Source organism: Ictalurus furcatus, chromosome 15 (assembly GCF_023375685.1).
Source record: "Ictalurus furcatus strain D&B chromosome 15, Billie_1.0, whole genome shotgun sequence".
NCBI lineage: Eukaryota > Metazoa > Chordata > Actinopteri > Siluriformes > Ictaluridae > Ictalurus > Ictalurus furcatus.
The window spans coordinates 20,115,200-20,133,404 of NC_071269.1; the positions used below are offsets into that span (position 1 = coordinate 20,115,200).

Here is an 18,205-nt window from a genome sequence, read left to right on the forward strand (position 1 = left end):
ATATCTAAGTAATAAGCTTAGTGTGCGTCTACGCGAATATCTGTACTTTAGAGTTTTTAAATATATTAATATGAAATTCTTCTCCTTGTAGACATTTAAGTACACGTACATTACTCATGATTTGGCTCTAGGGCAAGGAGCCCTACAAGGCTGTAGTGAGTAATGAAACCAATTGCATTCCAAATCTTTTTACTTTCAAATGTTTCACCAATCTTTTAATAACCAGAAACCCTTTACTATCCAAGCAAAGCATCCATGTATTGGTAAATTTGGTAATTAGTTGTTTCCCCCAGTGAATAACAAACCAAATGCATGACATAAATGGGCTTTCTCCTACCCAGACACCCTAAAGGATAGAAGATGAGGCGGAGGAAAGACTCCAAACTGGCTCTATTAAAAGCCAGTAAAATGATATGCTCTGGGTGACCAGCATCTGAAATTATCCCAGATCTGTTTTAATTTGAAAAGCATATTAACATCAGTTCTTTAGAAAGACATTTGAAGTCAGGGGGGCAGGCAGGCAGGGGGTTTTAGAGACTTGAGCAGGATGAAATGTGGTTGGGAGGGCCACACAGCCTACCTCGTCTAGTATAAAAGGTGCCAATTGAATTTCAATGAATTTTTACTTGATGATAAACAGAGAGAAAAAAGTGAGAGAGAGAACAAACACATTAGTGATGCCAGTGGATGGTTAACTGACAGGCCAGTTTATAGTAAAAGGGAAAAGTTTAGCTCAGCTGGGACATGGACAGAGCTGAGGGTACTGAGTGCAAAAACTCCTGTGTGAAGGGGAAAGAACATGAGGATGGGTGGCCAAGGTATTGTTGTCCATTGTACATACAGTATGAGGATATTAAGACCATTGAAAGTGGTATTTGGTGGAACTAGACTGAGCTGGAATGATGGACATGTTGAACATCTCTCACTTTGGCACTGCTGCTGCTGAGGCTCACATCCTGTAGGGCAGAGCTGCGGGAGGCTACAGATGGCCCTTCAAGTCAGCTGGTACTCTGAGCCAGGAATCGCTGCTTGCTCTTTGCTCTGGATTTGATGAGAACTATAAGACGTTTGGGCTGCTCTGTGGAAATCCAGTCAAATGCTTTCATTTCATTGTTTCTGATCCTGAGCTATTCACTCTGCACTGGTCTATAGAAACACTCTGGAAGAAGTGTGCAGGACTGGCAAAGTGCTTTGCTGGCACTTTGCGTAGGTTCTTCTCCATTTTCGAAATCTCAGCAAGAAATATTTTAGCTCTGTTGGCCTGCATTGTAAGGAGGTTGCACACTGTTTATACATGTCTGAGATTTATCCATAAGGTTTTACAGGTTTTTGTGTTCTTCAAGAAGTTGACATTGAGTGGATGGAACTGAGAATCTTCTTGGCCTCCTGGTGACACTTGTTGAGCTGAAGTACCTGTCTCAAGTTATGCAGCAGAACTTATGTCTTGTCCAGAACTTTTAGAGTCTTCCAAGGTACTTCTCCAGGAGCTGTTGCAATTTCTGATGTTGCTGGCACACCTCCACTTGCAGCTGATCCACCTTATCCTCCACCTGTCATTTGTCTGATCCCAGCTTGTACAACAGCTCTTTGATGTCTTGCACTTAATCATTGATACTTCATCAGCATGTGCCTTATGTCATATGCCTTATGTTCTGATGCAATTCCACGTCACAGACACCAAAGCCTTGGCTGACTGCACAACTGGATAAGCAGCAGTACTGGCACATGGTCACCTGCTCAGTCTCACAGTGATGCATGCATGGCCTCAACATCTATCAGCAGATGCCTTGAATTTGTTGGCTGAAGGTGCTTTTTAATGTGTGATGGGCAACAGGGTGCTTTGTCCTCATCTACAAATGATGGCTGGTTCTTTTTTTTTTTTTTGTTCTTCATAGCATTGAACTTCTCTAATATCTTGTTTGGGTGGTTTTAGTTTGATGTTTGTCTAAAGACTGAGCCTGTTTGTAGGCCTGAGAATACTCTGGACACCTTTGTCTCAGACCTCGTAGCTGCATGGGGTCCACGAACACATCCAGATATATGAAGCAGATGAGCTCCTCCTCAGAACAATTCTTCTAGGCCTCAGCAATCTCAGCTGTCTCGGTAGAAGACATACAGGCCAGTTTTATGTTATAGGCTTTTAAAATATTTAAAATATGTCACTAGTAATTCGGCATGCCATTTCAATTATTCTCATACTCCACTTATAAAACAACATAAGCGGCATAATAAATAACTGCATAAATAACTGTTGATAAACCTCCATGGACGGGTTTATGGAGCGTCTCTTCCACCCATGTTCAATCAAATTCCGCAGCCAAGCCAGAAATCAGGGATCTGAATGGTGCAATCAGATAACAACGGACATGTTATTGAAAACCTGTGGTGCTTTATAAAAAACTAAACTGGAGTTCTAATTCTCCAATATGAGATGCCGCTCATATTGGCTCTCCATCAAGAAACATTATTTTGGCTATGAGAGTGCTTGTTATATGAGACAACAACTGCAGTGATTATTACGCTGATATCCCAGGCAATTTTGTAGACCATTGGGGGGGGGGGGGGAACAGACAGCCTAGCACATAATAAATAGCCAAAACATTATTGTACACATTTATATAATGAGCCTAGTATTCGAATAATTGGATTATGATCAGTGAAGGTCACTGAAATTTATTTTACAGTTAAAGGGATCCCATTTTGGGAACGCTTGCACCAATCTAACCTTTTAAAAAGTATTATTTTGCTATCTGTCATTGTTAAACGTTAAAGTGTTTTCCAAAATATATTGCCTTTCCATTGGGACGTTCTAAAATGCGTATTGTGAAAAAAGCTTAACATGGCTTCATGTACCAAAACAACGTTCATGTGACATAAAATCTCTCATGGACTTTCGTTGTCATAAACACTATCCACTTCCCAAAGGACAAAACAGTCATTAAAAAAGAGAACACAATCATTTTCACAAACGTGTGTGCAGGTTTAAGCAAACGTCCAAAGGTACAATGTCTTCCTACAGCTACACAACTGTGTTGTGTGAAGAAAACTAAATTGTGATCTTGAAATAATGGAATTAATAGAGAAAAAAATCTATATAATAATGCATGGCCTCTCTGTACTTTCTGGTTTTCATTGATTATTCAGAACAGTAAATATAACCTTTATTGCTCAATGAGTAATAAAGGCGAAATATAGTACAACTTTATACTTCTAATGTGGCATTATCATACACAGTGACCCATTTATTGGTCACTGTGGATTTCTAGTAAGAATGAGGCAATAGGAGACCCATTTAAAGGAATAGTGGCAACACATTACAACACTGTTCAGTTACTCTAAGCAGAAATGAATGAGTAGTACTATATTAACACCCTTGTTACTATTATTAACTATTAACGATCACTGGGTAATTACTTAGTAAGTAATAATAATGGAATGGTTTGGTAGTCAACTGTCTGCCCAGTAATAATTACTGAGTATTATATTTCTTCTGGAGATCTCATTAGTTAACACTTTACAATATGCATGTTTTTGTGATTGTGAGTGGTGATTATTCAGAAGGAACGATGACACACTTTTGCAGAAAAGAATGATGGGAGATACGAACTCCATTCTGGTGGACATCAGAGCTTCATCTAGAGTCTCATTTGTAGGCCAATGTGCAAATACTCCATACTGTTCCTCCTTAGTCCCAGTAAAGTTATCATTGAGTTACTGAACAGTATTGCAAAGTGTTACCAAAATAGTTTAGCAAAGATTTATACAACGTACACAATTCCCCCCAACCCCATATGCCATATACTAGCCAGGACTTCATCTGCTTCTTTAGTTTTCCTCTAGTTCTACAGGAAGCTAACAAGTAAGAGAAGTCTATCTCAGACTAAATCTTTTCCATAAATACATGCCTAAACCTTCATATACATGCTTCAGATGACATCATTAAGCTGAATTAAGCTACTTTATACCACAGCATGGCTGAATTCTTGAATCAGGCAAGTGTTAATTTATTTGATATAACCTCAGCTTTGACAGTATTTCCTGCTGTAACATAAGTGATAAATTTATATTAATGCGCTCTTTCTAATGTGTTATTCTTCCTTTAGTAAAAGCTCACACACAGGGACTTGGCTTTGCATAATTTAAGGCTAATAATAAAACGATTTGTTGCTAAAATAAAAACTGTGTTGCTATTTTAAAAAGAAAAATGTATAGTTTTTGATATGATTAAGTTTTCTGTTATGTACCTTTTTAAGGAAGGAGTCTTCAGTATCAGTGCTTGTAATAGTCAGTTACACAGTCCACAGGAGAGTCTTCAGGATAGAGGAATTTGTGCTTTACGGTTTATTGTTAACATATCAAGCTGCATTGTTTTTTTTTTGCTTGTTTTTTTTATTTATTATTTATTTATTTATTTTTAATTAACTTCAAGAGAGAGAAAAAGAAGAAGCTGGTGGGGAAACGCCTGTTCATAGCTGCTATAACATAAGTGATAACATGGATGTTCCATAACATTAAATATAAACTATAACCATAAATTGTTCAAAAGCATGATGTGCTCTTCAAATTAAAATGTTTAATTCGTAGGCGATGTGCTGTGGTATAAGAGGAATAATACACTTATAAGAGGTATTAGAGGCTGTGCTGTTACAGGATAATAATCCACTTGGTAACATTATCACACCACCCCATTGTGGATTGTTTTCCTAAAACAGCATGGCCCAGAGTGTGTTATTCCTTACTTAGCATCAACACAACTTCCAGTTTAACTGGTACAACTCTGACCTTCAAAATTTGCTAGACTGACGGTGAAAAAATGATGCCAAACTGCATTAAGGTAAAAATGTATTCCTGTTATTTATCTGTCTAGATTAGAGTAAGCCATGGAAAAGATTTTGGATGAGGCTTACTTGCCTCATACAAAATTTGCCTCATAGCTCCAATGTCGGACCTCAAACATATCTTAGTTGATGAATTCTGTAAATTAGAGGGGTTTTTTTTTTTAACTGAATCATTTTAATACCACTGCTTATACATATCATAATCATTCATCTTCAGTAAGCACTTTATCCTGGTCAGGGTTGTGGTGGAGGCGGAACCTGTCCCAAAATTCATATTCTCAATTCTATCATATTTAAATATCCTTCCAGTCAAGCGTTATTGAACAAATGGAGTTTCTTTTATTATTATTATTATTACAGTTTAATCTCAGACCAAACAAAATGATACAAATAGCAATTGAATAAAGAAACTAAGTCAGTGTGGAACTTATTATTAACTGTTTGCTCAGATCCTAATGGGACTCTAAATGAGTGGTGTTGTTTTTTTTTTGTTTTTTTAAAAAAAAGCTGGCATTCTTGGAGGGTAAATCTGATAAATCTATTGAAAAACCTTATAGACAGTGCTAGTTTTAACTGTAAAACATACATATGGACTGTATTATGAGTGATAAAGATTTTGGACAATATACTGTGTCAATAGAAATACGCCATTTAAAAAAAAAAAATCTCAATTCCCTAAGCATTTAAGTTCTTAAAGCTATTCCTTGGTTTGATTTTCAGACTTTAGTGTTTTCATGATAAAATATATACAGGGTACAAAAACTTATGACTGGCAGTGTATATTTCTTTGTTTAAACACAGAGATTTTAAATGCCCAGATTGTCCGCTCATACCTCCATTTGCTGATCTTTAGTATTTCATTTACTAAAGATCAGCATATGGAGATCATTTTAGTCACAAATCTGATGCTCTTGTTTATTCATTCTTGCCTGCTTCATTCTGTTCATTCGATCTTGCCTGCTGTTTTTCCGCACAAAGAAACTACACCTCGGAAGGGAATGTATCTTAAAATTCACTGGATAAATATGTTACAACTTGCAAGACAATCTTTCAGCTTATCTAACACTAACGTAACCCACCGTATACATGTAGATCTGATCATTCTGTATAGTATAGTTCATTAAGAGCATGCATTCATACTTCACCTTCTCCAGGGGTTTTTTCAAGTTTGCTTCATGCCCCACATGTATAGAACAAGCCTGCCAGGATCATCAAAGATGGCTCAGTACAAACTGCTTGTGTATATACGTTAAACTGTTACCGTTAAAGGAATATTGCACCCAGAAATGCTGTATTGCTTAAAATGATTCAAAATTTCACTTTTTAGCTAAGCATCCTCCATTAGCTTTTAAATCGTTATCATGTTAAGCGATTCTTTTTTAGCATTCATGAGTAAAAATATTCCTTTCATATTTTTTAGCACATGTATTTATGCATATACGCATATCCAAAAAAAAAATAAATAAAAAATGCAAATAATTCTAAACTTCTTCCTACACATGTACTATATCATTATTTATCTCTAGCACTAAAGTTGTTTGGGACCATGCAAATCTACTGCTAGTTCTTCTTATGAAATGATGTTTGTGGTTTGAAAAGCAAAAAAAATGCAAGAATGCAAGTGACACTTGAAGCACAGCAAAATCTGTTCTTCCTATTCGATGGCGTCTACTAAATACCACAAAGTGATGTCTTTTGCGACACAAAATGCATTTGAAATTCTAGGTTTTTGTTTTGGTTATCTGTGTTTTTCCACACAGATAACTTCTGTATGCAATACAAAGACAAGCAGAGATAGAGGAATACTTAGACTATATAGTAACGAGATGGAAATCTATACAATTGCACTGTTTTCTTTTTTAAGAGTCTGCTTTACAATGCAAGAAATGCACTTTGTATATCTGTGTGTATATCCTCTTCTGATAGTTTTTACAGTGTATGACAGAAAAGGCATCCACTAATATAACCACTTGAACACAAATTCAGATAAAAAGCTACTACCCTAGACCCTGCACTGTATGGATTCTCTGCTCTGAAAGTTAAAAATAAATAAAATAAAGATGAAATACAATATAATAGTTTTCGTTTGTCTGTTGTTTTTGACTCCTGCTTTTGATTTATTATTATTATTATTATTATTTTAATTATGGGGAGGTGCTGAGAAATAAATGACTTTCCATTCTCCACGCATCCACTAGGGGGCAGTGTTTGCACAGTTTAGTGCTGCACGTTTGTAAACGAGTTTATAGTGTGTATTGGGGATTAAGGAAAACTCCACCCTGAACTTTCTTCACAATTTTTGAAATTAGCATGCGATCAGCAGTGACATCCAACATTTATTTAGTAATTAAATTCTTTTTCAGTTGGCGCCAGTGGGATTTATCCCTCGCTTCATCTCTACCTGAAGAGAGCAACACAGCAGCACTTTAGTCTTTTAGTCTGTCCAGCTCTCTCACCTCCTCATCTGTACACTCTGCTCAAACAGATGAGGTTCCAGAGCTTCAACATTCCTGCTAATACCACTGTCAATGCCATTGAGCTTATTATCTCATAGAACGCTAATGAACTGAGTCGAGTGTTTGCTGTAAGACAACACCACCGCTAACCCAGAAGAACATTAAGGCTCATCTGAATTTTGCCAAAACACACTTTGATGATCCTCAAACGTTTTGGGAGAATGTTGTGTCGAAAGGGGAACTGTTTGGAAGACAGGGGTCCCGTTACATCTGCCGTAAACCAAACACAGAATTCCACAAAAAGAACATCATACGTGTGTTCAAGCAAGGTGGTGGAAGTGTGATGATGTGGGGATGCTTTGCTGCTTCAGGACCTGGGCAACTTTCAATAATTGAGGGAAACATGAATTCTGCTCTCTACCAGAAAATCCTAAAGGAGAATATCTGGTCTTCAGTCTGTAAGTTGAAACTCAAGCGCAACTGGATTATGCAGCAAGACAATGATCCAAAGCATAGGAGTAAATCCTAGTCCTAGAAGTAAGTGAAAGACTGATCTCCAGTTATCGGAAGCATTTGTTTGCAGTTATTGCTGATAAGGTGACACAACCAGATGGCAATTAGTGTGTCACATTGGTGATAGGTGTTGGATAACTTTTTTTGCTTCAATAAAAGTAAATAAATAAAAATAAAAACTGCATTGTGTGTTTACTCAGGTTGCCTTTGTTTTATGTTGTATTTCGTTTGAAGATCTAAAATGATTTATTATGAGACATACAGAAAAGGTGAAACAGAAGAAATCAGGCAAATACTTTTTTCCAGCACTGTACCTGTATACTGGTAAAAAAGGAAAAATAAATAAATATAATATAAGGGATTTAAAAGAAAGGTGGCAGCAACAGTATGACTATATCTGGGAATAAAATGCAGATATGTGGTGTTGTTTGTGCAATATAATGCTGTGCAACAACAGGCTGAGGTAGTTGTAATGAAATTGCCAACATATGTTTATATTTACATTTACATATCTGGAATTTGTCAGACGCACTTATTCAGAGTGACTTACAGAAGTGCTTTGAAGTCTCTAACAATAAATACATCCCGATACTAGTTCACTAGGTCACGGACTAAGAATACCATCAGTCTTAAAACTCTATTGGGAGGTAATGTAGTTAGAAAAACACACAGACAACAATATTTTTTTAATGAAAAGTGCTAATTTAAGTACTTTAGGAAGAGGTAGGTCTTTAGACGTCATTTGAAGACCACCAGTGACTCAGCTGTTTGGACATCTAGGGGAAGTTCGTTCCACCACCTAGGTGCCAGAATACAGAAGAGGCTTGATGCATGCCTTCCTTGTACCCTGAGAGATGGTGGCACAAGTCTAGTGGTGCTAGAAGTTCTGAGGGAGCGTGGTGCAGTGCGGGGTGTGATAAGTGATTTGAGGTAAGTAGGTGCTGGTCCATTTTTGGCTTTGCAGGCAAGCAGACAGCTACAGGAAGCCAGTGGAGGGAGCGTAGCAAAGGGTGGTGTGGGAGAACTTGGGAAGGTTGAAAACAAGTTGAGCAGCTGCATTCTGGATCAGTTGCAGAGGTCAAATGGCGCTCAGTGGCAGACCTGCCAGGAGTACTTTGCAGTAGTCTAGTCTCGAAACGTCAAGAGACTGAACCAGCACCTGAGTGGCCTGTATGGATAGAAATGGATGAATCCTTCTGATGTTGTAAAGGAGAAATTGACATGAGCATGTCAGATTAACAATGTGAGAGGAAAAGAACAGTTGACTGTCCAAGGTCACCTCAAGGTTGCATGCAGTAACCGAAGGTGGAATCAGAGAGTTGATCAGGGAGATCACAAGATCCTGATGAATCAGCTGAGATGAACAGCAGTTCAGTTTTGCTGCCATCTATGATGAGATGTCTGCCAGACATGCTGAGATCTGAGCAGAAACAAGAGAATCTGAGGGAGGGAAGGAGAGGGTGAGTTGAGTGTCATCCACATAGCAGTGGTATGAGAATCTATGTGAGGATATGACCTCACCAAGAGATCGAGTATAGAGGGAGAACAGAAGCGGACCAAGTACTGAGCCTTGTGGAATACCAGTGAGGTAATTTGGGTTTATTAACAGGAATGTACAGGTGGTATGGGTGTTGTGCAAACAAGTCCAAGCTCTAGACCTAGGAGACCAAGCTCTAGCTTCTCTAGGCTCTGTCCTTTTTTTTCTATGTCGAATTTCTCATTAATATTACATTCAGTGATGCTGGAAAATGGTGAATGAGAAAAGAAGCTCTTGCTCTTTAGTTTTTGAAAACTAACAGCAAAACCTGGCCATTATCCCTTATTCTTGAGATTGTTGAGATATTTTTTAGCATGTTAAATGTCATTATAACTGCACCAACAATGTCCCCTCTGTGACATCAGCACGGCACACAACCACAGGAAGATTGAAAATACAGCACCAATTAATAAACATTAATAAATAGCACCAGGGTGGCAGTGGTGGCTTGGTGGTTAAGGCTCTGGGTTGCTGGTCAGAAGGTCGGGGGTTCAAGCTCCAGCACTGCCAGGCTCTGGGTTACTGATTGGAAGGTCGGGGGTTCAAGCCCCAGCACTGCCAATCTGCCACTGTTGGGCCCTTGAGCAAGGCCCTTAACACTCTCTGCTCCAGGGGCGCTGTATCATGCTCTGAGCCCAGCTTCCGGACATGCTGGGGTGTGTGAAAAAAAGAATTTCACTGTGCTGTATATGATAAATAAACTCTCATTATCATTAGAATCACTAAACACATCACAAATATTTCAATAAAAAACATTTACTGTGTTTCAGTGTGGACTTTTCCTTTAAGTATTACGTCTAGCACTCACAGATCTGTTAGGGTTATGTGTCGTGTGTATGTGTGTGCTCACTTTGCACTTTTCCTATCAAGCTCGTGTTCACCTTGTTTGTTGTGCTGTTGACACGAGTGAAGCAGGGGGATCGTAGCTACAGTTTGTTGCTGCACAGTCCGGAGTGTGTCACCCTGGCACAGTATCTCATTAGCAAATGCTAATTAACTCCCTACTGCGACTCTGCTGGAGCAAGTGAGAGGTTGAAGCCAGGTCAGGGGGTACTGTTGGGATCTCTCTCTCTCTCTCTCTCTCTATTCTTTTCCTTTTCCCAGTTGCAGTATAGCAGAATCTAATTTCTTATGCCGCACTGGCACTCCTCACTATCACTAGCTACTGAGCCGGGCAGAGAGCAGAACTTAATAGTAAGATTCATACCCTGGAAAGAAGGAAAAAGGAGAGAGATGGGAGATATAATAATGCTGTGGACTTTTATGCTAATCCTTGCGCACTTTTCCTCACAGCTTAACATGGTTGTCTTACTGTCTAGGTGGATTTTATTAAAATGTTCAATTCCCAAAATGATACATGTGTGTCACAGCTTGGGTTTACTAAACATGGGCTTATTTTTATGGGTTTATGTTTTTCCATGAGAACTAGGAGACTGCCTACAGGTTAGAAAGCCTGCCATGTTCAACATGTGTTGAGCAATCCATCTCAAAGTTTTAGTAGCTTCTACTTATTAAAACCATACTATGATTTTCTCCTGGGCTTCTGGGTTTGGTTTTATAATATGTAAACACATGTTTTAGTTTATTGTACATATATAAATAGATTTACTGCACTCATGCATAGGCATGAATTTAACTACATTTATTTATCTTAGAAAGATTTCCTTAACATAATATCAAATTAGTTCATGGTTAGCTCTAAGCATAAAATATTCATTTTGTTGTTTTTCTTTTTAATATCTTCTACTTATTTCATTGGTTTCTGCCTAAACTTTTGAGTACCTAAACATTTGGCAAGGATATACTTTTTTTTTAATTATCTGCCACCGTTCCAGTACCAACCAATGATTTTCGAAGCTACACAAGGAACAGTGCAACCAGTACTGTTTGAGGCTGATTTGGTAAATAAACTGCATCAGACAAAATAAACACAGAGCAAGACAGAGCCACCATTTTTTAAAAGAACACTTAAAAACCCTGATGAATTTTTCTTGTTTGAAAATAGAAGCGTTGAGCAATGAGGCATTGAGTCCTTCTCAGCCAAATACAACCAAACTGCCAATCAGACAAAGAAACAAAGTTAATCCAAGCACTTCTTCTATGTCAGACTTGATGGTGTATTCACACCAAATTGTAATAAAGTAGTTGCTTTTACAGTCGTCAATGTGATCGTCCACTGTTTTTGTTTTTGAATGTTGCGTGGAAACCACACCCGGAGGTCCCATGCTCCCCCTCGCCCTTTATTGTGCCAGATTGTATGTGACACTTGAAGTTGTTGATTATTCAGCTCCACCTGGCCTGTGTGTGATGCTCCGGTGGTGGCGAGAGGGGAATTCTCACCTCGCAGTGTCCTTTTATGAGCTCCTTACAAAAAGCAAGCAGTACACACATCAGATTTATCCATGACACTTACAGTCGGGTCCATAAGTATTCGGACAGTTGCGTAATTTTTGTAATGTTGAAATGATGCAATCAAGATGAAGTGAAGTGTATCAGCTATCATGCTTTAATTCAAGGGGTTTAACAATTAAGTGAAAATAAAATATTTCATTAACCTTTTAGGAATTACAGCCATTTTTACATAGCCCCTTCATTTTCATGGGCTCAAAAGTAATTGGACAAACTAACATAATCATAAATATTAAGATTATTTTTAATACTTGGATGCAAATCCTTTGCAGTCAATGACTGCCTCAGATTTAAAACCCAGGCTTTTACTGCAGCTGTGTTCAGTTGCTGCTTGTTTTGGGTCTTTCTGCCCTCAGTTTTGTCTTTGGTAAATGAAAGCATGCTCAATTGTGTTGAGGTCATCAGACATTTAAGATCATTTAATTTAATTCCTTTGCGTTAAGAAGCCCTTGGGTTGCTTTCACTGTATGTTTTGTGTCAATATCCATCTGCACTATGAAGTGCCATTCTAACAGTTTTTTAGCTTTTGACTCAGTCTGAACATAAAGTATAGCTCTATACACTTTAGAGTTCTTCCTGTTATTTCTATCAGCAGTCACATCATCAATAAACACCAGTGACCCGGTTCCATTGGCAGCCATACATGCCCATGCCATAACACAGCTTTCACATGTTTGACAGATGATGTAGTATGCTTTGGAACATGAGCCCTTCCTTTCCTCCTCCATATTCTTCTCTTCCCATCATTCTGGTACAAGTTAATCTTGTGACGTTTTGTAAGAGAGAACCAATGTCCACTGACTCTAGGGGGTCAAATAGGGAAACACATAGTGCCTGGGGTAAATTCAAAGAGGAGGCGATCACTTAGCAGTAAGCCTCAGATGATACAAACACTTCATTATGCATGAGGATGAGCTCTTCATTGCATTATTATTATTATTATTATTATTATTATTATTATTATTATTATTGTTGTTGTTGTTGTTGTTGTTATTGTTGTTGCTGTTGCTGTTTAAGATTAGTCTCTGTGTGATTTTGCAACAAGGGTCTAGTGGACTGAAAATGTTTTTTTTTGTTCATACTTCATTAAAAACATATTAATCAAGTAAATTTTAAATCTGTGGAATTCTATTCTTTTGAATGCCATTAAATCTTCAGTGTGAGGGTTTGTTGTTGTTGTTGTTGTTGTTGTTGTTATTGTTGAATTGACTAAGTTACTTAAGACTGCACCTAGCTGTTTACCTTCAACAAGGCTCTGCCATGTTCTGCCAAAATATTCACAAAAATACTCTACTCTCATGGATATAAAACAATTGCAAACAAAACAACAACAAAAATTTGTTAAATGTAGGTGTGCAACAATTATTGGTACCCTTTTAGTCAATACTTTGTGCTACCTGCCTTTGCCAAGATAACAGCTCTGAGTCTTCTCCTATAACACCTGATGGGGTTTGAGAATACATGGCAAGGGATCTGAGACCATTCCTCCATACAGAATCTCTCCAGATCCTTCAAATTTCAAGGTCCACGCTGGTGGACTCTCCTCTTCAGTTCACCCCACAGGTTTTCTATGGGCTTCAAGTCAGGGGACTGGGATGGACATGACAGGACCTTGATTTTGTGGTCAGTAAACCATTTTTGTGTTTATTTTGATGTATGTTTTGGATCATTGTTCTGCTGGAAGATCCAACCAGGTTTTCATTGAATATCTGTAGATATTTGATAGAGTCCATGATGCCATGTATCCTAACAAAATGTCCAGGTCCTCTGGCAGAAAAACAGCTCCAAAACATTAAAGATCCACCACCATATTTAACCATGGGCATGAGGTACTTTTCCATATGGCTACGTCTCTGTGTGCACCAAAACCACCTCTGGTGTTTATTACCAAAAAAACTCTATTTTGGTTTCATCAGACTATAGAACCCGATCCCATTTGATGTTCCAGTAGTGTCTGGCAAACTGAAGACAGTTGATTTGTTTTTGGATGAGAGTAGAGGCTTTTTTCTTGAATCCCTTCCAAACAACTTGTGGTGATGTAGGTGACTTCGGATTGTAGTTTTGGAGACTTTCTGACCCCAAGACGCAACTAACTTCTGCTATTCTCCAACTGTGATCCTTGGAGATTATATAGACAATATAGACACACATCTAATTCCAGGTTGATTCATAACATTTCCTATTGACTGGAACTTCTTAATTATTGCCCTGATGGTGGAAATGGACATTTTCAATGCTTATGCTATTTTCTTGTAGCCACTTCCAATTTTGTGAAGCTCAACAACCTTTTGCCACACATTATTCCTTGGTCTTACCCGTTGTTATGAATGACTAAGGGAATTTGGCCTATGTGTTACCTCATATTTATACCCCTTTGAAACAGGAAATCATGGTTAAACAATTTCCTGTTCCGTGTCACCCAGGTGTATTTAAAAAATGAAACTATGGGAATATACTTCAGATATATTTTTCTCATATTCATAGGGGTGCCAATAATTGTCGCACACGAATTTTTTTTTGATAAACCAGTGTTTTTTTGTGCAATTTATTTATTATCAAATATCCTTGAGAGCAGAGTATTTTCCTGAATTTTTTAAACAAAATATCAAAAGGTTAAACAATAAAGACAACTTTTCACAGCCTTCTTTGCTCATGTTTACCAAGGGTGCCAATATTAGTGGAGGGCAGTGTATGTCCATCAGAGCTGTGTCACTGTGCAAATACTTATGGACCAGCCTGTAGATATGTTTGGGTCAGGCATTCATTTCCTCACTACTGCCTAATTTTAATGCTCCAGGTTTAACAAACCTGGCTCAGTTTATTAATACACCTATGAGGAGATTAAAATGAAACTGTGCTAGAGAAGGGAAACACTAAAATGTGCACTCCAAGAGCAGGATGGGAATGTTGTGTATTCAGTACTTTGAGTGTAGCAATAAAGGATTTTGTTTCTGTTTCCAACTGTGTGGCTCATCAACAACCTCTGCATTGTCTTTTGTCATGAACACAGCAGGGTATAGACTTCTATACCCTTTAATGTTTGCAGACATGGCCTACTAATGGCAGTTAAGAGAGTAATTGAATAAGTGAATGGCTCTGGAGGGAGCTCTTTAATTCTCCACTGAGTCTCTCAGGGGTGTTTAACATACAAAGATAACCTTGAAAGTGTCAGAGAGCACGTCTTCCTGATCTAACGGGCCACTTTTTCCGCCTAAGCACTTGAAGTAGACTACACAGTAACCTAACTGAGCAGATAAGCACTGTAGGAGGTCCTTCATATCAACAAGGCAAATTTTGCAAACCCTCGTTACCTGGGCTCTAATAAACACTAGCTTTAACTAATTTGATTTAGTTTGATTCAAATAGTCCTGATAAAAGTGAAATTATCTTGAAGGAAGGTGGGGAATTTTACAGGCATTTTAGTCTAGACAGCACCATGGGGTCTCCCTGCACTAATCACCTCACACACGTCACTAGACTGTAGTGTAATGTGTAATGTTAAGCAAAGACATGCAAGATGCGATTTGCGATTTGTCAAATATTCCATTCAGTAAAGCAGATGAAAACCCATATTTCGTAATGTAGTGAATCATTCGACTAAGACAATAGCAGGGTTTACTGTCACTACACGACCATAAAGAGAATTTGCAATAATAAAGAATGTAGCTTTGGTGGTATTTATTAAATTATAAAAATTCACAAAATTCACATGACTATGAGGTGAGATTCCAGCATGTTTGTTTGTTTATTTGTTTGTTTGTTCAGTCAGTCAGTTAGTTATTTGCTGTAGTATACAGGCTAATATGCAGTTCAGAATATTAAAAGTTACATAACCCCTTGAAAAGGATGAGTATTAGGTCCCAGGAAATAAATAAATAAATAAATAATCCTCCACAGATATGATAATGGCATGATATACAGTGATTATAACAAGTGGCTCTCATGCAGCTTTCAAATTTTAGTTTTTATCGGAGGCTTGTTTTTTTCCTGCCTATTTTTTTTCAGGATGCAGTCAAGTAAACTCTTAGAAAATAATAAAAAAAAAATTTTTATAAAAACCCTTGAGGGTTTTTTGGCTGGCCCTCTGTAGGAGCACAAAGGTTCTATGTACCCCTACAACAGAGTGTTTCCCTAAGGGGTTCAAGCAGAACCATTGAAGAAACCTTTTTTTTTGTACCTCTCCAGTTTAGGTAAGTTGAATGTCTATTAAATACAAGCCAGCTGCAGACATTTAACTGACAAATGCAGAAAATATCATGGTGCTTGAGACAGTATATTACTTGAGAATTAAAACTGTCTTATATATGAACAAATAAACATGTCCAGCTTTGAGGACAGGAACTGAAACATCTCATACAACCTAACAATCTAAAGAAAAGTCTATCTATGCATACAACCGTAAAATTAATTATTTAATATGCTATATGTATGTACACCTGCCAACATATTACCAGTTTTATTATTAACTATTGTGTTTCCTGCACCAAATCTATATTTTACATTTTATTAGCTTATAGTTTAATGAATAAACACTGTGGTTACTGAATATGAAAAGGAAATAGTTTTGGCAGCTTTTTGTCATTAGATTGGAAAAGTTTGTGTCATTAAACACATGGTACATTCCAGAATTATTCACATAATGAGCAAAAATGATTGCATAATATAAAAAAAAATTACACCCTACAATTAAAATTTCCACTCAAACAATAACTATTTAATGTTTTCTTCAATAGTTTAATGCCACTTTTTTAAATAATAGTATTTACTCCCAAAAATTTGTGCCAGAATTATTGACAGACCTAAGGAATATTTGAATCAAATGCAAATAAATTGTCATTTTCCATTTTTTATTTTTCATTAGTTCTCAGTCTATAAGAACTCTGCAGTTTCCATGTCCTGTTTTCTTGGGTAAATATCAGAGAAAAAATGGGAAACCATGGGAAAAACCAAAGCACTTTCAACACAATAGAAACAGCTGCACAAATCATGACTGGTGACATATACCATTAAACAAAATGAACCATTATTCATAATGAAAACCTTGAAATGTCTGAAAGAGTTGGAAATTTGCCAGGAAATGGACCCATGATCACATTGACCCCCCCCCCCCCCCCCCCATAAGGTCAGAGGTAAAGCGGTTTTAGAGTTGCACGGTTTTAGTCTACTGTCAGGTTTCAAACTCAACTGTTAAATGCTAGTTTAATAACAAGCTGTTAGGACACACTGCTAGAAAGGAGCCTTTCCTGAGAGTATCTCAACTTCACCATGCATTATTAGAACTACATTTGGTACTATGTGTTGTGGTTAGAGACCAAAAAACTTCACATCAGCATGTTTGTTGACAAAAAAGGGACTGCATACAAGGAAAAAGCTCCTGTAAAATATGGTGGTGGATCACTGATGCTTTGCAGTGGGCCTGTTTTGTAGCTGGGGATTTAGGAGCTCTTGTGAAGAAAGATGGCATCATGAATTCTGCTAAGTACAAGGATATTTCAGCCCAAAATCCGCCTGTGCCAGAGGGTATAGATGTGGCAAAAGGTAGCACTTTCAACAAGATGATGAGCCAGACATACTTCCAAATAAAGACAGAAGTTGTAAAAGAAACACAAGCTTAATGTTCTTCTATACTGACCTTGTGTTACTGTCTGTCTGGAGTTACGTATGTGTTCATTTCAGGAGTGCAATAATTATAATTTTGAAACCAATGCAGTGTAGAAAAAGTTCACTACCTATAAAAACTTTGTGTTTGAACCAAAACATTACACTATCCCTGCTGAAAAACCCCCAGTAGAAACCATCACAGATATTCTAATGCTTTCCACTACAAATACCAGCACAAACCACCAGCTAACCATTAAAAACAATACCATTATTGGTCCTTAATGGTATACACCAGACATAACATGCCACCATAGAAGGCAACAAATTACCAGTAGAGACCCACAGGGACCATTACAGTTTCCATTAAGACCATTAACATTTCCATTCTAACCATTAAAACCATTACAAATCCTATGAGGTTTTCTATTGTTTTTTTTTTCACCCAGCAGGGATGTGTCTGATTTAGTGAGCTCATAATATCACACAATATTGTGTGTGCTACACTTTTTGCATACTTTCAACAACAACAAAAAATCATGAAGGGTGCCAATAATTTCAGGGGGCACTGTACCACCTTACCATATGCCAGAGTATTGAATATAACATCACTAACTACAGAATGTAATTCCGCTTTGAATGGTATGTCAAAAGTACTATTTAGACACACTATTTAAAATGCTATTATGCGGTTTGGGACATTGTTACTGTGGTAACCGGCGTGTCAAATGAGCCTGTGCTTAAAAGTTAAAAACAGTCGGGAAAGTTAATAAGTAGTCTCTAAGACTAAAATATGTGTTGATATTTGATCATTTTTTCATCGTTTTAGCACCATATTTAGCACACTGTGCAAT

At 37.5% G+C, this 18,205-nt stretch overlaps 1 pseudogene; it reads right to left on the reverse strand.

Annotated features, from left to right (window-relative positions):
• Nucleotides 1-998: 998 nt before the first annotated feature.
• LOC128619478 (E3 ubiquitin-protein ligase TRIM8-like) lies at nucleotides 999-1,893 on the reverse strand (annotated as a pseudogene).
• Nucleotides 1,894-18,205: the final 16,312 nt, after the last annotated feature.